Genomic DNA, 23,134 nt, shown 5'->3' with positions numbered 1-23,134 from the left:
CACACACACACACACGTGTATATATAATCCTCACATGAGGATATGTTCATTGATTCCAGAAAGAGAGAAAGAGAAGGAGGGAGAGAGAGAGAGAGAAACATTGATGTGAGAGCAAAACATCAATCAGCTGCCTCCTGTATGCACCCAACCAGTGATCAAACCCACAACCTAAGCATGTGCCCTGATTGGGAATTGGAAATAATGTCCATAATATCAGTAGTAACTATTTCCTACAAAGAGTGTCTTTATGATTTACATTGAAAATATTTTAAGTTACATGGAATTAAACAGGACCCTGTCTATATTCATGATCATTTTTCCTACTAACTTGATCTTATGATTTCACAGGCCATTCTATATTTTGTACTCTCTTCATTCTCAGTCCAAGGAAGAAGGTTATTGGAAGATGAAAGGATACTGTGCATTTGTATAAGTTTATCGAAACATATGCACATACCTGACTCCCTTTAGGCTTCCTTTTAACTGGATGAAAGGAGAGAAGAAGGATTATATTAGAGTAAGTGATTCACCCATACTACTAGGAAAAGGTAGCAATGGAACTTGAAATCTTATTTCAGATTGCAAACCCAAGGTTCTAGCCATGACAGGCTAGGACAGCCGTGGGGAAACTACGGCCCGCGGGCCGGATCCGGCCCGTTTGAAATGAATAAAACTAAAAAAAAAAAAGACCGTACCCTTTTATGTAATGATGTTTACTTTGAATTTATATTAGTTCACACAAACATTCCATCCATGCTTTTGTTCCGGCCCTCTGGTCCAGTTTAAGAACCCATTGTGGCCCTCGAGTCAAAAAGTTCTAGCCGTGACAGGCTAGGAGGAACTAAAGTGCTCTGTAATGTGGTGGCTTTTAAATATGTCCTACAAAGTCTTGTACATTTCTCCCTTTCAACTGTAGAAGAATCTAATTTGCCTTCCTTTGACTAGGCTGGACTCAGTGGTTCATTTCTAACAAAATCAGTTGGAATTGATGCTATGAGTCTTTCGGGACTAGGTCATAAAAAGGATACAGCTTCTGACTGGCTCCCTGTCTCTCTCAGGATGCTTGCCCTGGGAACCTAGCCACCAACTTGAAAAAAAGCCCAGGTAGGAGTGTTCCAGCTGACAGCCCAGCTAGGCCCTCAGCCAGCAAACACCATCAACCATAGACATGTGAGTGAATAAACCTGCAAAGGATTCTAAACCCAGTTTTCAAGACTTCCAGATGAGGCCCCAGACAGAAGAGCAGAGACAAGCCCCGTCTGTATTTCTGATGCACAAAAACAGTGAAAGATAATAAATAATTGTTGTTGTTTGAAGACACTAAGATTTGGGATAATTTGTTACATAGCAATAGATCATGAATATAGGTAACGCCATCAGATATATCCAATGAGGGTGGGACTTTCAACTTTTTGAGGATAGAGACACAAATCCACAGAGATGCCTATAATATTGAGATAGTTGAGCACTGACTCATGGACTAGGCTTTCCAACTTCCAGATCTTTTTGTTCACACTGCAATCACTGCCCTTTTCTTTAAGGGCTGGGTAAAATGTCACTGCCTTCCTGAAATGCCCCCAGGAATCTCTCCCTCAAACTTACCTAAAACTCTCTTATGCACTCAATTATCATAATCCTGTCTACCAGTTTTGAGAACCTACTATGTGTCAGGAATTGTAGTAAGGCTTCACATCAGTGGGTCTCAACTTTTGACTACACATTAGAATCAATCACTCTGGGTAGCCTTCCAACCCCCACTCTCAGGCCACACTCCTGACCAATTACATCAGAACTTCTGGGCGTGGGATTCAGGCATTGGCAGATTTTTAAATTCCACTGATGATTCCAAAGTACAGCCAAAGCTGAACACCACTCTTCATGTACATTACCTCTACTCCTTGAAGAAACTCTTCTGTGTGGGTATTTAATTCTTCAAAAAATAACAATTTAAATTGCATTAGAAATGTACTTCCAATGCACCTTGAATTCAATTTGAAATTATTTGATCAATATCCAGGCAAAAGCAAAGATGTTTAAAAACAGATTTTTTTAAAACTTTCCTTTGGAGCTCCCAAAATGCTTACTAACCCTCCTAAGAGGTCTATGTAGTTTCAGATTCTACTATTTCATGGTCTACTTTTTTCACTTATAACTTACTAGTATGTTGACACTCTAGTTGTATCAATAAATATACTTCCACAGAATAAATGTAATTTGGAAAAGAAACTGTAATCAACTCTGCTCAAAGACTGCACACTCCAAAAACTCTAAGGCAGCAAGACACAAAAGGAGCCTTGTAAGCATGCAGAGATTCATGCATCAGGTGAACTAAGAAAAATTAACTTTAAGTTTAAATGCACCTAACCTCATTTTATAATTGATTAGTAACTTCTAGAATCATTCTACATTTCTAATTTTTGCCATATTTACCTGTACCAGGTACATGATTAAAATTGCCAATGTCAAACTCTATGACAGTCAGCACACTGTAGCAGTAGACACCACCAATAAAGAAAACATTAAATTCTTGGATGACACCGTTAACTAAGAAAAGCAGGAAGTGTTTTGAGTAAAAAACATGTGTCAATGCTTTTAAAACTCTACAAAGGAAAAAGAAATCCTTCACACCAGCACCCATTTAATTTAACTAGAGCCCCCTAAGAAAAAGCTCATGGTGTCAGACATCTACTGGTTGCTTTCTCCCACTTACTGATCATGAGATCTAGGTGGTGTCAGCTTCATCCCGACTCAGGTGGGCACGTGGTTTGGCCCTGACAAATCAGAGAACTGCCATGGTCCAGGCCATGACATGGGAAGTGCACATAACGGTTTCAGACCACTGAGAGTCAGATATGCATTTCTGTTTGAACTGTTGGAGAAATTTCCTTGTCTGTTTGTTGGACTTGAAACTGTGAGGCTATATAGTTGTGAAGTCACAAAACCTAGATTCCTGCAGCCATCTTGTCATTACAGGGAAAATCTGGGCAAACTAGATCCAACCCAGAGGAATGGAGAGACTAAGTCCTGTTGATATCATTGAAATCACACTGAAGCTAAAGCTATCACTGCACCCTTTAATAAATAAACCAATACATTTCCCTTTTGTATTTTGGTTAGTTTTGTTTAAACACCATTGAGTTGGGTTGTCTGTCACTTGCAATCAAAAAGTCCCAACTGATGAAATGTGTCAGCAGAGCCAAGTGTAAAGAGAACCCACCTGGCAGTCATGAGCTCTCTATTCTGGTTTCAATCTAACAACTGGTTCACTGGCAGACCTTGAGCAAGTTGTTCCAACTGGTCCTCTGAGAGTTGCAAAATATGGCTCTGTATTTACTTGGGCTTTCCCTAGGGATCTGCTACCTTCAAGTCCTTTCTTCTGGTAGCAAAGGATTCCCTGACACCCTCTGAAGGCATTTAAGCAGAATAAAACCTGAAATCTTATCTTCATCTTCAGAATTCCCTTAGCTGTTCGTACACCTGAGACAAATCCATATCACTGCTGTAACTGTCTTTCATGAAAGACTACAAATCTGTTCAAGTCACCTAAATGCCTTAATAAAAGACAAACTATACAGGAATCAGGAATTCTAACACGAAGGAGGGAAAAATAGGAAAACATTTAAGAACCTGGGGTAGGGGTATATATGTGTGTATGTATATATATTTTTAAGTAGAGGGATTTATCTTCTACATGCTGACTACTATGTGCACCTCTTTTTCTACTGCGAGTACCACTACCACAGCTCATTCTCCTCTGGCACCCGCCTTCCATTAAATCAACCGTCCTACCCCTTTACATTCTGTCCTAATAATATTATTTGTGGTTTATACAATATTTCCATTTATATCTTGTATTTTTTTAGTGACCCTTACAATAACTCTGTGACCAATGCATTATTAAGCATGAGTTCAAAGAGGCTAATAGGAAACAGCAGGTTGCAAACCCACTGTCCCCAGTCCAGGGCTATGCTCTGTCCTACAGTGTTTCCCCCTGCAGTCTGCTTCCCTATGGAAGAGCCTAGTGTCGCTTTTCATGATAAATAAGGCTAATTCTTCCCACCTCCACCATTCAATCCCATTCCACTTGTTCCTCCAGCCAGGAGCTGTTGAAGTATACAGATTGGACGGAATCAGAGCAAAGTATTGGTTTTCTGAGCATCAAATAGTGGTAGGTTTCTTTGCAATGAAGTTTAAGTAAGCTACTTGCACCAAGTTCAAAAATTCCAAGGCCAAGTTTTCTAGCCAAACGACACTGTGAAAATTGTCTCAAGGGCTCATGTGTTCTCCAAATTGCTAACAACAGGGAAGAAGGCTATAGCCACACATTAAACATAATGTATAAACTCACCCTGTTGGAAAAAAGAGTAACTAGCTCATGGGATGTAGTAAGGTACCAGGGGCCATGGGAAAACGCCCACTGGAAGTCAAGAGGCCAGTCCTCCCTCTAAACTGTGTCAGGTAAATCCCTTCACGCCCTGTGCTCTGGCTGCCTCATCTATGTAACCACAAAAGGTGGTGGTGAATGAGATGGTCTCTCCGAGCTTCCGACCTTAATATTTCACATTGTATTAAAAAGTATTATGGGCAACCCCTCCTAATATGCCAATCCATTCATCTTTAATTATAAATTAAAATAGTCCTGAGAAACCACAGAGTGAATTCCCATTAGTAACACAGCATTTAACTTATATGAAGAAGTGCTGATTTCCTTCCCGTTAAGCCTTGCTGAGAGACAAAAGACATAATAAGCTTTGACAGTAATATATGTAAAACATTAAGTGCTTAGAAACAGGAAGGCATAGGGGAAAAGGTCCCAAAATTAAGTCCTGAACCTCATAGCCTCTGACACAGAACGTTTGGGAATTTCAGTATCCAGGTTCCCTTAACATTGAGAATTCAAACTACAGACAGATCCCAACTTATGATGGTTTGATTTATGATTTTCCAATTTCACAATGGTATGAAAATGATGCCCACACAACCATTCTGCTTTTTACTTTCAGTACCGTATTCAATAAATTACTTTATTCAGCATTTTGCTCTAAAATAGACTTTGTTTTAGATGACTTTCCCCAACTGTTAGTGTTTTGAGCATGTTTAAAGTAGGCTAGGCTAAGCTGTGATGCTCAGTAGGTTAGGTATATTTAATGCATTTTCGACGTAAAATATTTTCAACTTACAATGGGTATGTCTGGACAGAGCACCATGGTAAATCAAGGAGCATCTGTAAATCCAGTTAAGAAGGTAAGATTTCAAAGAGAGCTGCCCCTTCTCTCATTTCTCCAACTTTAAGGCAAATTAAGAGAATTACACAGTGCAGGGAGGGGTGGGAGGGGCCAAGGCTCCTCTTCCTCTGGCCCAGGCCCAGAAGTGTCTTGACTCTCCCCACCCTCACAAGTCCCCTCCCCCACTTCCCACAGGTTTCTAAGCATTGCCAAACTGGTTGTTAAAAGGCTCTGCAAACAGCCTAATTCCATCGCTAGCCCCCTCCCAGCTATGTACACAAAGGGAAAGAAATAAAAGGGTACTTTGTTCATTTTTTAAAGTTCACAGGAGACACCACTAAACCCCAAGGTCCTGGTATGTTTTCTTTTAGTTGTCACTTTCTGGCTTAATACATTGTGGTCACAGATCTACTGTATAATACCAGTCATTTGATAACTGTTAAGACTTGCTTGATGACATAGTTTGAGGTCACTTTTTATGAATTTTTATGTGTGTTTGAAAATAATGTGTTATGCAGTTTGAGATGTAGTGTTCTTCACATGTCTATCAGCTCAAACTTATCGATCATACTGTTCAAATCTTGTATGTGATAACTGATCTTTTTCCCACTTTATCAAGAACTGAGAAAGTATATTACAATCTCACTGGGGATATATACATCTCTCATTGAAGTGCTGTCAGTTTTTGTTTACTATACATTGAGGCCATGTTATTAGATGCATACAAGTTTTTTTTATATATTTCTAAGTTGCAACTTTTTAACCAATATGACCCTCATTGTCTCTAAAACATTTGAGGGGGGGGCATTTAAAGTCTATTTTGTCTAATGTCAATATTGTCAGCTTTCTTTTGTTTGTTTTTTATCGCCTATTTATCTCTAGCTATTATTTTACTTTTAACCTTTCTATATCCTTATAGTTAAACATGTTTTTTATAAATAGCATACATCTATATTTTCATTTTTCATACACTCTAACAATCTATGATACCTTTAGATTTATTATAATTACTGATACATATGGATTTGTTTCTACATCTTATTTTGTGCTTGCTATTTGTCTTACCTATTTATACTTCTTTTCTGAGCTTCCTTGACTTCAAGACTTATTATTTTTCTCATTTCAAATTTTCCCCATTAGCTAGAAAGGTATTCATTCTTTTAATAATTTTAGTGACTGCCTTAGAAATTTTAACATGCATATTTCACTTATAAAAGTCTAAATTTAATCAATATCGCTAACTTCCTCCTGAACTATGCAAGAACTTTAGAAGATATTAACTAACTCCTTCTGCTTCTCCAACTATGTCACTTATTTTATGTAGTTCCCACTGAAAACATCATCATTATTATTTTACTAGAGGCCCGGTGCACAAAATTCGTGCACTGGGGGGTGGGGGTCCCTCAGCCCAGCCTGCCTCTCTCACAGTCCAGGAGCCCTCAGTGGATGTCCTACTGACAGCCACAGTCTGGCAGCAGAGGCTCAGAGCAGGCGCCTCGTGTGTGTGTGTGTGTGTGTGTGTGTGTGTGTGTGTGTGTGTCTGCTGGGGGCCTGCCCCCAGCCACACCATGGAGGCTTGGAGCAGGTGCCCCTCTGTGTTGATCTCTCAGGCTCCTGGCCTCGCCTGCATGTTGTTATCTCCCTTGAGCTGTGGCCAGGGTGAGGTGCTGCCTGCAGGCCCCGCTTGCCTGCTCGCGGATCGCTGCGGTGACCCGGGAGCAGGCCCTGCTGGGTGCTGCCTGCTGGGGGCTGCCTGCGGCCGCACTTTCCTAATCCCAGATCACCGAGGCAACGTGTGAGCAGGCCCTGCTGGGGGCTGCCGGCCGCCCTGCTTGCCTGCTCCAGGGCCGCACGATCTGCTCACGGGTCGCAGAGGCAATGCCTTCTGGGCTCACATTGCCAGGGTGACGCTGCCAGCATCCTGCCCCGTGCTATGGGCACCTCCATCTTTGTCGTGGAGTTATGGTTAATTTGCATATTACTCTTTTATTAGATAGGATACAGCCAATATGTACTTTAACTCACAAATATTCCCTTTCTTTGCACTTCATTACTTTCTGTTTCTGAGACCTTCTACCTGGGAATAATTTTCTTCTTCCTGAAGTACAGTTGACTCTTAAGCAAGGTGGAATTAGAGATGCCGACCCCCTGCAGTCGAAAATCCACTTATAATTTTGCATCCATGGATTCAACAAACTGCAGATCAAAACCATGATTGGGAATGCAAAAATACTATTTTTCATCCAGAGTTGGTTGAATCCTCAGGTGCAAAATCCAAGGTTAGGATGGACTGACTGCACTTACTGAAAAAATCCATGTGTAAGTGGGCCTGCATAGTTCAAACCCATATTATTCAAGAGTCAACTGCCTATCCTTCTGGTGAGTATCTGCTAGAACAAACTCTCCAGGTTTTTGTAAGTCTGAAAAGTCTTTATTTTGTCCTTGTTTTTAAAAGATTTTTTTAAAATAGAACACTGAACTGACAGGTAATTTCTGTCAGTGCATGAAAAATAATATTCTACTGCCTTCTGGTTTCTACTGTTGCACTGTCAGGATGATCTGTCACGTCTTTGAAGATAAGCTGCCTCTTCTCTCTGACCTTGGTGAAGATCTTCTCATTATCTTTTGTGTTCTGCAAACAGCCAACACAATATTGAAGGAGAACAAAGTTGGAAGACTATTACTATCCAACTTCAAGACTTACTCTAAAAGTACAATAATCAAGAGAGTGTAATATTTGAGAAAGAATAGACAAATAGATCAATAGAACAGAATAGAGAGCCCAAAAACAGACCCACATAACTAGGAATCAACTTATCTCTGACCAAGGAGCAAAGGCAATATCATAGAGCAAAAACAATCATTTCCACAAATGATGCTGGAACAACTGGACATCCGCATGCAGAAAGATGAATCTAGAAACAGACCTTATACCCTTCACAAAAACTTCAAGTGAATAAAAGATCCTAATGTACAATGCAAAACTATAAAACTCCTAGAAATTAACATAAACCTCGATGACCAGGAGCAAGCATGTCAAACTCAGCCACTGAGTTTGATATGTGTGATTGGTGATGACTTTCCAGATACAACACCAAAGGCACTATCCATGAAAGAAAGAATCAATAAACTGGATTTCATAAAAAATTTAAATATGTCATGGCCTGCATCACAGAACAGGTCTCAACCCTGGTCAACAAGAGAATAATAGGTCTCTACCGTCAGTTTGATGAGACCATCAATAAGTACAAGCAGAATGTGCCCAACCCTCACAGTGGCAAGAAGAGCCTGAGATGAAACACAAGGCCTTGACCAGTGAGTGAGACTGCACTGCTGCAGTCCAGGCTGAAAATAGAGGGCTCTGCCCTGTGCGACAAGTGAGCAAGGAGAAGCTGGGTGCACAGGTCAAGGAGCTGGTGCTACAATTGGCAGTGGAAGCTGAGCAGCTGGTGGTTGGTGAGCTAAAGAAAGACATCTACATGGAGAACCAGAAGGTCATGTCAGGAAAGTGACAGGAGCTGGTCACCAAGATTGACTACATCTTAGATGCTCTGTAGCCCCTGCCAGTGATCCTCAGAGTGGGGCCAGGGTGAACATCAAGGTCAATGAATACTGGCATGTATATTTTGAAAAAGGCCTTTAAGGAACAGAAGCCAGGCCCTGCCTCAGGCAATACAAAAAGCTTGTTTTGTCCCTAAAGTGTTCCTTTAAAAAAAAACACCAAACACTTTAAATTCCATTAAAATCAAAATAGCTTTGTGTTTTCAATGAAGAAAATTTAAATATTTGATTGCTTTTGTTTTGTTCTGAAGACAAGGATATTCTTTCAAGCCTGTAAGCCCCTTGTTTTACTCCCTCTAATTCCCGATGTTTGGGTATTTTGCAAGTGTGTGTGTTTTTTAAAGCATTAAGACCAAATAAAAATAAAGCAGGGACTATGAACATCTGTTTTGTTCTGCTGAAAAAAAAATTTTTTTAACTTCCACTCTGTGAAAGACAAGGTCAAGAGAATGAGAGAACAAACTGCAGACTGGGAGAAAATATTTGCAAGAAAACATATAATAAAGGACTGTTATTCAAAATATACACTGAGCAACTAAGATGGCCCTAGTTGGGTAGCTCAGTTGTTTAAAGCATCATCCTGATACACCAAGGTTGCAGGTTTGATCCCCAATCAGGGCACAGAGTGGCATGGAAATCTCTCTCTCTCTCTCTCTCTCTCTCTCTCTCTAAAAAAAAATATATATATATATATATATATATATATATATATATATATATAAACTTTTTAATGAATAAGGAGAAGAGAATATTTTTAAAAAGGAACTAAGGTACTTCATATCATATGTCATCAGAAAATGCAAATTAAAACGAGATACCACTGCACACCTCTTAGAATGGCCAAAATTCAGAATATTGACAACACAAAATGTGAACTCTCATTCATTACTGGTGGAAAAGTAAAATGGAAACACTTCAGAAAACAATTTGGCAGTTTGGCAGTTTCTTACAAAACTAAACACATTCTTACCTTACAATCCAGCAGTTGTGCTCCTTGATATTTACCAGAGTAGTTGAAAACAAGTCCACCCATAAACCTACACATGGCTATATATAGCAGCTGTATTCATAACTGCTAAAACTTGGAAGCAATCAAGATGTTCTTCAGCAGGTGAATGGATAAACAAACTATGGTACATCCAGACAGTAGAATATTATTCAACGTTAAAAAGAAATAAGCTGGCATCTGATTGGAAGGTGGCAATGCAAGTAAACACCTGTGCCTGCTGCCTCCCACAACCACATCAAAATTACACCTAAAATACAGAACAACCATTATCCAGAACCACCGGAAAGCTGGCTGAATGGAAGTCCTACAACTAGAGAAGTAAAGAAGAAAGCACAATGAGACTGGTAGGAGGTGCGGAAGCACAGAACGGGCTGGTCCGACACCCACATGTACCGCTTTTTTAATCGGAAGGGAGATCATCTCTGCAGAGGCCCCCCCAGAGGAGCAAGGGGTCCCAGCCCCACACCAGATCCCCAGCCCAGATCCCAGAGCTGGGAAAAGAAGTCCCTATGGGCAGTAAGAACTACAGGCTGTAAACACCAGTGCAGATTGGGGCTCAGTGACACAGAGGCTGCTGGAAACCCAAGCTATTCTTCTTAAAAGGCCAGCACTACAATCTGAACTTACAAGGTCCTGCTTCCTCTGAGCTCCAACAGGACGAGGCTCTGGGGAACACAGACACATACGAGGAGGAACTAGATTGTCTGGCATCGAGGCAGGAACTTGGGGCGGCTTTCTCCCAAATGGAGGTGCTCGCAGGTATCACTGTTCCTATGCTGGGACCTGCCATTGCAGGGCTGACTGGCAGCCATTTCTGTTTGCTCCATCCTGGTGATTCCCTAAAACCCAGCCTCATCCAATTTACAACCTCACCCAAGCTGCCTGAAGCAGCTTTTGCAAATAAATGGCCTGCCCTTACTCAGGTTAAAAGGTCTCAAACAAGCTGCAGCTGGGTCAGGGAGCCCCAAACCTATCAATAAAAGGCCCAAGACCAGCACCTGCCTTGCGTCATAGCAGGGCCTCATCTGGGCACTTCCAAACCTGATACAAAGAGGATACAAAAAGAAGGAATCTGCAGATCTCTCTATAGCTCCTGCTGGGTGGCCCCGGGCAGTGACTAACTTTGCAAGAGCCAGTGTGCCCAGGGGTCAGTGTCAGACCATACCAGATTACAACTACACATCCATCGGTGACACATCCATCGGTGACACACTCAAGCACCAAAGCCCCACTGCAGCAAGTCCTGCTCCATAGGGGTGTCTCATGCACAGAAGCTCTCCCACTGTAGTTGCAGCTGGTCCTCACAGCCAATTGGCCTGGAGGTCAGTTCCTCCCAATGATACCAACAGCAATCAAGGCTCAACTGCAACAAGACTGTGCACACAGCCCACAAAAGGGTGTACCTAGAGTTCCCAGCTCAGGTGACTGGGGAGGCTGAGACACTGGGCTCTATAGAACACTTACTACACAAGGCCACTCTACCAACTCAAGGAGACATAGCAACTCTACCCAATACATAGAAACAAACACAGGGAAGCAGCCAAAATGCAGAGACAAAGAAACATGTCACAAATGAAAGAAATGGAAGTAAGCAAACTACTGGATATAAAACCACAGTTATAAGGTTACTCAAGAATCTTCTAGAAACCTCCAAAAAAAATGGAAAAAGACCAGTTAGAAATTAAGCAAACACTGACTGAAATAAAGAATAATATACAGGGATTCAACAGTACAGTAGAGAATTCTGAGAATCAAATTAATGATTTGAAATATGAGGAAGCAAAAAAACACCCAACCAGAAGAGCAAAAAGAAGAAAGAATCCAAAAATATGAAGATAGTGTAAGGAGCTCCTGGGACAACTTCAGGGGTACCAACATTCTGGGTGCCAGAAGAAGAGAGAGAGCAAGATATTGAAAACCTATTTGAAGAAATAATGACGGAAAACTTCCCCTAACTGGTGAAAGAAATAGACTCACAAGTCCAGGAAGCACAGAGAGTCCCAAACAAGAGGAACCCAAAGAGGGCCACACCAAGACACATCATAATTAAAATGCCAAGAGCAAAAGACAAAGAGAGAATCTTAAAAGCAGCAAGAGAAAAGCAGTTAGTTACCTACAAGGGAATGCCCATACCACTGTCAGCTGATTACTCAACAGAAACTATGCAGGCCAGAAGCGAGTGGCAAGAAATATTCAAAGTGATAACTAGCAAGGTCCTACAACCAAGATGACTCTACCCAGCAAAGCTATCATTTAGAATTGAAGGTCAGATAAAGAGCTTCACAGATAATAAGAAAAAGCTAAAGGAATTCATCACCACCAAACCAGTATGATATGAAATATTGAAGGGTATTCTTTAAGAGGAACAAGAAGAAAAAGATCAAAAATATAAACAACAAAATGGCAACAAATGCATACCTATCAACAATTGGATCAAAATAAACGAATAAGAAATCTAATGAACAGAATAAACTGGTGAATAAAATAGAATCAGAGGCAAGGAAATGGAACAGACTGATGATTCTCAGAGGGAAGGGGGGTGAGGAGGGAGGTAGGAAGAGATTAAACAAAGCTCTTATATGCATATAATCATTACCTATGAACACAGACAATAGGGTGGCAGAGGTCTGGGGTGGGAACCGGGTGGAGGGGATCAATGGAGAAAAAAAGAGGGACATCTGTAAGAATCTCTATTAACAATGCAGATTAATATATATATAAGACAATCAGAGTAAAGTTAAGTAAATTATAAAGAAAAAAGAAAGAAATGAACTATCAAGCCATGAAAAAACATGGAGGAATCTTAAATGCATATTACTAAGCGCAAAAAGCCAATCTGAAAAAGCGATATACCGTGTGATTCCAACTGTATGACATTCTGGAAAAGGCAAAACTATGGAGACAAAGAAGATATCAGTGGTTGCCCGGGGTTGAAGGGTGGAGAGGGATGAATAGGCAGAGCACAGAACTTTCAGGGCACTGGAAAAACTCTGCACAATCCCATAATGATGGGTACATTTCATTATACATGTGCCCAATCCCACAGAGTGTACAATACCAATCAATTGTAACAAATTTTAACTCTGGCAGAGGACACTGATAATGGGGAGGCAATGCATGTGTGGTGGCAGGGGATACATGGGAAATCTCTGCACCTTCCCTCGATTTTGCTGTGAACCTAAAACTGCTTTCTTTTTTTTTTTTTTAAATATGTTTTATTGATTTTTTACAGAGAGGAAGGGAGAGAGAGAGAGAGTTAGAAACATCGATGAGAGAGAAACATCGATCAGCTGCCTCCTGCACATCTCCCACTGGGGATGTGCCCGCAACCCAGGTACACGCCCTTGACTGGAATCGAACCTGGGACCTTTCAGTCTGCAGGCCGACGCTCTATCCACTGAGCCAAACCGGTTTCGGCCTAAAACTGCTTTCTTTAAAAAGTTTTTAAAAAAAGAATTAAGGAGCTCTACACTGATATGAAATCATATACAAGATACATTATTATAAGAAAAAATACAGAATCATGTGGATGATGTACTACTATTTGATTTTTAAAAGGAGGAAAAAGCACACATATATAATACCTTTTTTAAAAAAAAATACATAAGGAATAACTCTGTTCGTCTATTAGAGAAAGAACTGACTGGCTGAAAAACAGAAGTGTGAGAGAGAATATTCACTAAATGCCCTTTTAAGCAGTTATTCAGTTATTCTTTTCTAACAAATAAAAAGTAGCAGCAGTAAGAACAATTCTGGGAGGAAAATAGATGTTTTTTTAATTTATTTCACCCAGTTTTAGATAAGAAATTTTCAAGAATGTACTGAGAACTGGCCCTGACTTGAGTTTTTGCTTTTGACTAAAACTTGGACATTAAATAATAGACTTCACTTTTCTCTTTTGACAAGTGAAAAAGAAGTTGGTACACCATTTGTGTTTACTCTTTTCTAAGACTGTATTTTAATCATTTTACCCAGTAAACAGAAAAATACTTTCAATTCACAACCTATTTAAAACAAGCCATGGTTCAGAATAAAACATTTGTATACAAGTTTCTTTTTTCTTCTTCTTCTTTTTCAATTTGAGAAGACAAAATGTCAGTGTTCTGACATTCACATTCAGAACTGCTCAGGAAAATAAAAGAATAATCACATTACAGGGATTTCTCTGAAGGGTGGGGGGACTGAAGAGAGGGGAGAAGAAATTTCTAGTCTCATTCTTTTATAAACAAATACACTGCCAGCATAAAATAGGGTTAGTAGCTCAGGAGTGGGACAAGTCTGATTCCCATTGGCCCACTGAGTCTGGCTGCAGCCAATAACTGATGCTTTATGAGAGGAAAGAAAACTATGAAAAATTTTTTAAAAACCCTCCACAGCCCTGTTATCAAAATCCAAAAAAGTTTAAAGAACACTGCTTTTAAAAATTACTAAATGTGAAAAAAAATTACTGAATGTGAATTTTGGTGAAACTTAGAGAGATAAATAAGAAAGATAATTGCTTTCCTTTTCTTTAAAATTGCTTCCCAGTCTCCTATTTCTACTACTTAGGAGCCAGGAGGTGGTTACTTATTTATTATTGAAACCCAAGTATTTTTTTATTTTAATTTTATTTATTAAGTTGAAATTTCAAAATTCAAACCATATACAACGAGTAGCATATACAACGAATAGGACCTGTCTCCCAGCAACCAACATTATTAGTTTCTTGTGTGTCCTTCCAGAGATGTTTTATATGCATAAAGAAACCCTCCCTTTTTTTCTCAACCCTGCCTTTTCTCTTTTACACAAGTGGTTGTATGGAATCAATAGTCTTTAAGTTAAAATGAAAATCAAAAGAGTCTTTACATCATCCTAACTTCTTAGATGAGCACCTTACTCTCTTCGACAAAGAAATCTCTTTCCAAAAAATTAATTTATTTTCAATAGCTCCCATATCACTCAAAGTTAAGAAAGAGTTGTTTGTCAAAAAGAAATAGGAGGTCTAGAGAACTAAATTCCATATGATGGCACAGCTAATCAACTCACTTCACTCCTGGTCCAGAATTGTGACCCCTTCAACGTTCCCACCAGGGTAGTTTTGCAGGGGTTCCATTGGGACTCCATGGAGACCTATTCTGAAGTCCAGAGGCCCCTTCAATGAAACTGAAGAGGGAGAGGAGAGGGAAGTGGGAAGCTGAATTCAAATGTTTGGCTCTTGTGACTAGCAACAAGGAAGTGAAGGCAGATGAAAGAGAAACCATGATTGCCTTAGATCAGTTAATCAGTAACTCACGTATGCTAGCATTAAACTAGATCCTTCTGCCTTCCAGTGGCAATTTAACAGGTAAAGCTTGGGCACCTGAATGGCCAGACAGCTTTGTAAGTCCTTGGCTAAAATTCAGAACCAGCCACAGAGAAAAGAGGCTGCTGGTGGGATAAGCTACAGAAAACAAACTCAGGAAGAGGGAAACCCAGAGAGCCTTCTGGGGTTCTGTGCTGTATCTGAATTCCTGGCTGAATTGCAAAGCGGAGTTCCGGCGTGCTTTCAAGTTGTGGGGTGCTACCAAGAACACTAGGCCAGGCGTCTACCGGCAATGTCAGGGTTCAAGTCCCAACTCAGCTGTGTGAGTGTGGACATTCCCGGGCCTCAGTTTCTTCCTGGGTAAACCGGCTCGAAAATACTGCAAATCTCAGGACGGTCCAATTTCCATTTCCCAACACCCCAGCAGAGCAGTTTTGAGAGCTCCAAAACTCCAGCTTCTGGCAATAAGTTTAGAAATTTTCAGCAACTGTCCAAGGTGATTCTGATCTCCAATTTGAAAAACATTACAGGAAGACACCATCTGGTTCTATCCAGCACTAAGTCTCTCAAATACTATCCCAAGAAAAATAAGTGAGCAAAGTTTATAGAAGAGAAAACCAATATTTAAGTCTTGGGGTGCCAGGAAACACATTAAAACCATGAGGGGTTCTCCTAGACCCACTGCAATTTGACAATTTAGAAGTGAAGGGTGGGCTACTTTGATGTGGAAAAGCATCCGCAGAGGAGAACCTAAACACCACTCATTTCTAAACAAATAGCCAACATAGTTTATAAACAAAGCCTTGAATGTTTTTCTGGAGCGGGGCCTGAATTTTTGAATGTTTTTCTGGAGCGGGGCCTGAATTTATAACCTCCTAACCTCCAAGCAGGAAACGCAGCTCCTCCACTCACCAGAAAGCTGGTCAGAAACAGTTCTACCTGTCTGTACTTTGGATGGAATGGTAAATTTGAAAGGAAAATCAGGTGATGTGATACAGCATAGAGGTAGGCAGACCTGGGTTCAAATTCAAGTCTGTTCCATGCTCACGCAGATCTTGGGCAAGAAACTAACCTCTCTGAGCCTCATCAGTAATATGGGATAATAATTTCTGCATCTCTCGATTATTATGAGTTTTAAAATGACATACAGCAAATGCCCAGGCACAGGGTTGGAATACATTAATGTCCATTTCCCTCTTTTCTTCCAGAACCCCTTGTCTAAGGTATTTACTAGACAATAAATAACCAGAAAAACTGTTACCCCTTGTATTAAATCTAATCATGCCAGGATCCCTCAGGCCAAGATAGATACTGAAAAAGACTTTCTGTATTTATGCATGTGTACCATGTACATTCTCATGACACATACATGCTTATAACAAAATGTATAATCAAAAGGTGTCCACGGCCAATTCCACCCAATGAAACTAGATTAAATCACATAACATTGCTGATGTTTGACCATTTTATATCTACAACGACAGCAATTTCATATAGTTGCAAATACCAAATGTAGAGCAAGGATTTCCTATCTGCCCACCCCAGACTTCCTGGGATTATTAAAAATCAAAACCTTGGCATTTTCATCCCAGTTCTGCCATTTATTGGCTGTGTGACTTTGAGAAAATCATTTAGCAACCTTGGACCGGGGTTTCCTGATTTATACAACAAGCATGGTATCTACCTTGGTATCTTTTTCTGTAATTTGATGACAATGAAGAGGCACAGGTAGGTAGTTTAGTGCATCCAACATGCAGAGTTGGTGGGAATGTTTTTAACTTTGCTATAAAAGTTTTCTCAGTTGTCCCTTCTGCATCCATCCTGCCCTCTTACTTTGAAGCACAGATGACAGCGACCTTGAGGATAACAACATAAAGCTGTGTAAACTTCTTCACAGGGTTCTTAAAATGCACTTCTAATTTGGCACACCCTCCCACAGCAGTACTGGATTTCTCCTTAAACAAAAATGGTCACGGGTGTCAAAGCGATGTGAGTGAGTGTCCACTGAACTGTGTCTAAATGATTTTCCTTGTGAGCAGAGCCAGCCTGGAATGAGCCCCTGTGAGGGAGAAGAGGGAGCATGCTTCCCAGGCAGAGGAGGCATTGTTGAAACTAATGAGTTCTGCACCACTTGGTCCACAATCACAGCAGAGCCTGATTTTCCTAGACAAAGAGCAATAACCAAATGGGGGTGCTCTTCAGCAAGCTTCTCTGAGCTGATCGCTGTTGACTCATGAGGTGGTGTAGTCTCCCTACCCTTCCATGTCCTACGAATGGTAAGAGGAAAACATTTATCGACTTTGGTCAATATTAGGCCAGGTTTGTCATGGCTATAATGGATTTTTATCATCTAAACTCACTAAAAATGCCTAGAAATTACTCCAGCTCAAAAATTAAAATGTTTCAGTGCCCTATTATATTCCTTTTATCCATCTACCATAATTTTATCTCCCCCCTACACACCCCCACCATTTTGGGGGGTGGGGGTGGTTTGCCTTATTTTCAGAGAAATAATAGTCATGATCCTTCAAGCATGCAGGCCAACACTATTCTTAGAAGGGAGCTGCAGGAGGTTTATTATGCCATGAAACAGGGAGCCAGAACAAAGGACTACTGAATCACTCACCTTATCTTCATCTAAGAAACCCGAGAATTACAGGGTTCCTCTGTTCCTCTCAAACTCAAGAGCTACACTTGCCAAGACTAGGTTTTAGGGCTGCGTCTGTACTACAAAACTGTAAGCAGATAGGTGCCCACAATGCTTTCTACCACAAATATAGACTCTTAATCTAAAATGCTCAAAAACAATGTTCAGCATTTTTTTTTCTAACCAAAGTTTAAGCACTTGTTTCTGAATCTAGAAATCTGATTGCTCAGCACTAAATAAACTGTTCTCCTTAAGAGAACCATACATAGGAAGCATCTTTACCCTGAAAAACCTGAAAAGCATTAGAATTATTTCAGAACTCACAGTTCTTACTTAGTTCACTGAGGGCAGGGACCTAGATTTATTTCTCTTGCCTTGTGTGTAATTAGTTTTCAATAAATATGTGTGGACTAAATGAAGAAGTTAAGTAGAAAACATTTAATTAAGATTTTTCACAGTATATTTTGGCACCTTCACATGAAGCACCTTTATCATATTCTATTTTTATAATTCCATCTTTATACTTCTTTAGAAAACTATTCTAAAAATAAATTTAACTGCTGGTGATGATGTGGGAAGATGTATCAAACAGAAGCAGTACCTTCAACTGCTTTTATGAAGAATCCGGTGCAGCTATAAATCCTGGCTCTACCCATCAGCCTTCACTCCCTTTGTCTCATTCCCACCGCCTCTGCCCAGCCTCCCCCCAAGCACTCCCAATCTCATTATCCATGATCTGCTAAACTGCAGTGTACCTCCTGAAGCCAGCAGAAACACATGTCACTGAGAATTAGGGAATTGGAGCCCGTTACAAGCCACCAAATAGGGTCACACAGTATCTGAACCTGAAAATGAGGAGTTTTTCTATTTTTTTTTAACTGTGAGAAAAGGGGGGGAGGACTTAATGAAACATTTTTAAGCATTTGATCTAGATAGAGTGCACAATGTACAGGCATTTATAATGAATGGGATGGGAGAGGTAACGTGTTATTTGCTAATCATCTGAAAAGTAATATTGACTTCAATTGCTGATGGTGGAAGGATATTCTCTGAAAACTTCTCCCATGAATAGCCTTGAAGGCAAATTACTTAAAAACAGGACACAGCGCTATTACTTCATCTGAGGTATTTTTATGCCACACTTACCCACGGAAGAGAACTCCATTTTACACTCATTCTAACCAATGTTTATTTAATATAAGCCACTAGGTATATCAATCCTACTGCCAAATACTGTCGCAACCTGAGAAAAATGAGCACTGAGAAGCTACAGCTCCTGCATACTCCTTAAGATGTGTACCCTTGCCAAATGCTAGCCTGTGTGTAAACAAACGGGAGTTTTAAAAAGGGGGATGGAGCTGTCAAGACTCACAAGTTTAAGAAAAGAAAAATGACTCTCTTCACAGAAGTCTTGAGAAATCTGACTGGCTTGCTCAAGGCTTTTTGAAACATTCCCTGCAGATCATTTCTAAGATTAACCCCAGAAACGGCCAAAACGCCAGAGCTACTGGAAAAACAATCACCTCTCGGGAGACAGTCTTTGTCTCTTCTCACTGGCGTTTTCTTTGGTCCGTTTTGGAGCGCAGCTCGTTCTCACGGACAGGCCAGGAGGAGACACAGGTGCTGCGGGTGGCACACGCCCTGCTCTCCACCTCGCGGACAGGAGGCTCAGGGCTGTCCCGTCAGACAAGCACCTGGTATTTTTTTTTTGAAATGCCTAACCAGGAAGTAACTATATTTTATTCGTCTCCACTTTCCTGGGCTAGAGGGAGGGGAGAAAAGTCTCAATTACTGCCCTCATTAGCAATTTCTCACCATTTTCTTCCGTCTATGATCACAGTGGTCATGTCGGCACGCGGGAGGGTGTGGGGGTGTCTTAGTTTTCCATTGAGTTGGTGATTGTTCTAACGCTGAATTCCTAGGGTCCGAATGAGATCATAAACTGATTCCACGATACAAACAACAAAGAAGAGGTCCTGAGGGGAGGGGGACAGGGCGGCACAGACGCTCCCCGGGGATCAGGACTTTGGGGCGCGCAGGGTAGCGTCTCGGACTCGCGGCCCCGTCGCCATGGGAACCCCGCGCAGGCGCAGAGCGTGGCCGCCGCGCGGTCCGACCTTCCTCGGCGGTCCCGCGCCGCTCGGATGCCCCTAGTTGAGTCCAGGAAAAGGCAACGGAGCAAATCCTCCCCGCACGGAGAGCACCCGGTCTGCTCCGACAGGGTCCTGCGAGAGGTCAGCGAGCTCAGGAAGGACCGTGAGACTCCCTCCGACTTCCCCGCACCGCGCTCGCCTTGCTGGGAAACGCGAGCCTGCTCTCTCCGCGGGTCCCCGCGATCCCGCGTGGGGTGGCGGGGGGATGAAGCATCCAGCAAGTACCAGTATGCGTTACCTTCCACCCGGCGAGACCCCACCCACCACCGCAAGAGACCCGAGAATTAAGTTCTTGCGTGCGCTCACACACCCACGTCCTTCTGAAAGATGGGACCCCAAGACCAGCCGGGGTCCAGGTCTCCGCACAGAGCCTTGCGGGGTCCCCACGCACAACGCACACACAGTCCTAAAGAGCGTGTCCCGGCCCGGACTGCAGAGAGGAGCTCGGCCACCTGCTCCCTTGCACACCTGGGCTGGCGGAACCAGTCCCCTCTTTTCTTTCTCGTTTCCCCCAAAAGCACTGACCTGCTCAACTTTGAGGGTTCGGCAGAGGAAGGATTCTTCGGGGTCCTCGGCACAGGAGCCACCTCCAAAGTGCTGGGGTGATGAGTTACCGACTCCTGTGGCTCCAACTCCAAAACCCTGTCAAGGGTCTGGAAAGCCCCCCAAAAGGGCACTTGGTCCCCACCAGTCAGCAAACCCCTCCTCCCCAGCGAGCCGGGCTGGGAAGAGCGGGGCGCGGGGCCACACAACCTGCTTTCTCATTCAAATCCTCACGCTCACTCTGCAGCCCCCTCCCTCCGCCCGCAGCTCCCGCGGAAATCAGGAACTGGAGCTCGGGGGAGTGGACCGGAGCTCCCGCCGCCTCCAAGGACTCCAACCTGCTGGGTGGAGGGGCCGAGGGCAGGACCTTGACCCCTGGGCCGGCACCCCCTGGCGGCGTTCCCCGGCAGGCAAGAGCCAGCAGTACTGGGAATGAAGTCTTTTCCTCTAAAGTTTCAAAGGCTCCCAAATCCAGGACACCCCCTTGGTATTCAGTTCAGGGATGTGTTCGGGGGTGGCAGGGTAAAGGAGTTTGGCGAAACGACACCGGAGGTCAGGGTGCAGGGACTGGAAGCTGCAGTTTGCACCCAAGTAAACCAATGTCAGGACCACATCTTAAAGAGAATCCCGAACCGCCTATCTTTCCGCCTCTCCTGTTTTCTTCCATAGCATCGTTTATGGCGTTACAACCAAGGAGATCTGCTTTGAGTCAAGTGCAGCGAAGACTGAGGAAGACTGAGGAAGAGAGTACAGGGTACGTTTTATTTGTACCTCTGCTTCCGAATGCTTCCCTTAAGCGTTAACAGGCCAGTTATGGCTGGCGGACTCAAACGGCCAGTCTGCGGTGAGTTAGAGCGTGGCCCGGCGGAGGGAAGCGTGCACACAGTAGGCGCTCAAAGGGTGATGAAACCAGGAAGTGCACTGAGCGCACCAGCGCGGCGAGTGAGCGGGTTGGTGCGGCTGCTGGCAGGCTGACAGCCGCTGGCCTCGGCGGCCGCGGTGTGATCCGGCGTCGGCGTTCCAGGATTTGCATTTATCAGCCTTCATTCAACCTGCCCTATTGTTAGTTGAAAGCCTGCCTGGGAGGGACTTGGAGACACTGCTCCGCACTCACCTTCGGTTCAAAATTCTCCACCAATAAGAAGGTCCTAGAAAAGCTGGCAGGATGGGGTTGGCAGGGGTTTTCTGGACTTTGTGACAACATAAGCTAAAGTCATTTTCTGTTTCATGCGTGAATTTGCTCAGGAAGTTTCAAATGAGTCCAACGCCTGAAGAGCCGGGCCTGGCTGCCCGTCCACTTTGACGGACACTTAGTGGGGGGCTGGGGGGTAGCACCGTGACCTCTTAGCGACAGATCTAGGGTTTCACCTTTTCATCCCACTTAGCCGATACCATAGAAACAACCCATTTGTATTATTCAATTCAACAGAGGCAATTACAATGTCACAGCAAAGCACCATGGGCAAGAAGAAACTTTATCCTGAAAGCAATCCTGGATTCTCAGAAAAGAAAGGAAAAGCCATCAGAATAGTCCCTTGAATTTCTTCCTGGCCGGGTAGGGTACCAGGAAGAAATCAGTTTGGAAAAAGACATAAAAGGTCTTTGGGTTCCATAGAAAGAAACCTCCCCAAATTTACTTTAAAAAAAAAAAATACCCACACAAATTCCCAATTTATCAGAAATTAAACAATCTTTCTTCCCCCAAATTGTTTTTTTTGCTTTTTTTTTTTTGAGATTTGTTTTGCTTGCAATCTCCATGGTAAATAGGAAGGCAAAAAAGGGAAGGCAGAGAGAAAGATACCAAGACAACCCTTCACACAACTAGGTGTCTTTCTCATATCTGAAAAACCAGCCACAGATGCACGTGTTGAAATAAACTCAGACAAAGTTCATACCAAGAGCACTTGTTTGAAATGCATTCTGTATTTTGACAGTTTTAATGCCCATAATTGTGTGAACTTTAAAATTGTTTAATTATGCAATATTTTAAACCTATAGAAAACAAGACAAACATCCATGTAATACTCTTGCTCCCCCTACCCCTTTTTTAAATAAAATATCACAACTACTGCTAAAACCACATCTCCTCTTCCTCCCCCAAAGCGACCAATCTGAAGTTGGTGTTGTTAGCATAAAGAGTGTGAGTCATACTAAAGCTTGGTCTTCCGTGTTTAGGACATACACCTTTGTGTATATGACCATCAATCTTTTTTTTTAAAGTCTTTATTGTTGAAGGTATTACATGGTCCTCCTTTTCCCTTCATTAATCCCTTCCAGTCCGCTCCCATCCCCCCCTCTCCATAAACCTTTTAATGTAACTTTTCTCTCTGAGTCCTCTTTTCATACCATTAACCAGAGAAAATTTAACTAAAACTAAGAAAATGTTGTTACATTGATAAGTTTTTGGAGCAGGACAGAACTACGTTTCCCTGCTGTGACAATCAGGGGAAATAATAACAAAGGGATTAGACAGTGGTTAGTAAACAGCCTCTGTAGGTTGCCCAAGCCCTCCCATGGTTACCAAAAAGTCAATAGAAGAAGAAAACACACAATACCCCTTTACTTCACTGGCTACGGGAAGAATTGGGGAGAATGGGATCTAGGTTACCACATCTTTGAGCTATATGTCCTCTATGGTAATAAAGTACCTTTTTTGAATGGCCTCTTGGTCCTGTAAGTCATAATCTTTTAGTAAGGATTTTCCAAGTATAAAGG

The 23,134-nt window shown here is 42.2% G+C and overlaps 1 protein-coding gene across 1 annotated transcript in view; it reads right to left on the bottom strand.

Annotated features, from left to right (window-relative positions):
- The window catches only part of PLCH1 (phospholipase C eta 1), a 163,991-nt gene extending 143,557 nt beyond the window's left edge, over positions 1-20,434 (bottom strand). The window contains exon 1 of the mRNA XM_014457180.2: positions 20,402-20,434. The gene's annotated coding sequence lies outside the window, so the exon portion shown is untranslated. The remainder of the gene's footprint in view (positions 1-20,401) is intronic.
- Between the last annotated feature and the right edge of the window lie 2,700 nt (positions 20,435-23,134).

This window comes from Myotis lucifugus, unplaced genomic scaffold (assembly GCF_000147115.1).
Source record: "Myotis lucifugus unplaced genomic scaffold, Myoluc2.0 scaffold_70, whole genome shotgun sequence".
Taxonomy (NCBI): Eukaryota; Metazoa; Chordata; class Mammalia; order Chiroptera; family Vespertilionidae; genus Myotis; species Myotis lucifugus.
This window is presented reverse-complemented; position numbering and strand designations above follow the sequence as displayed.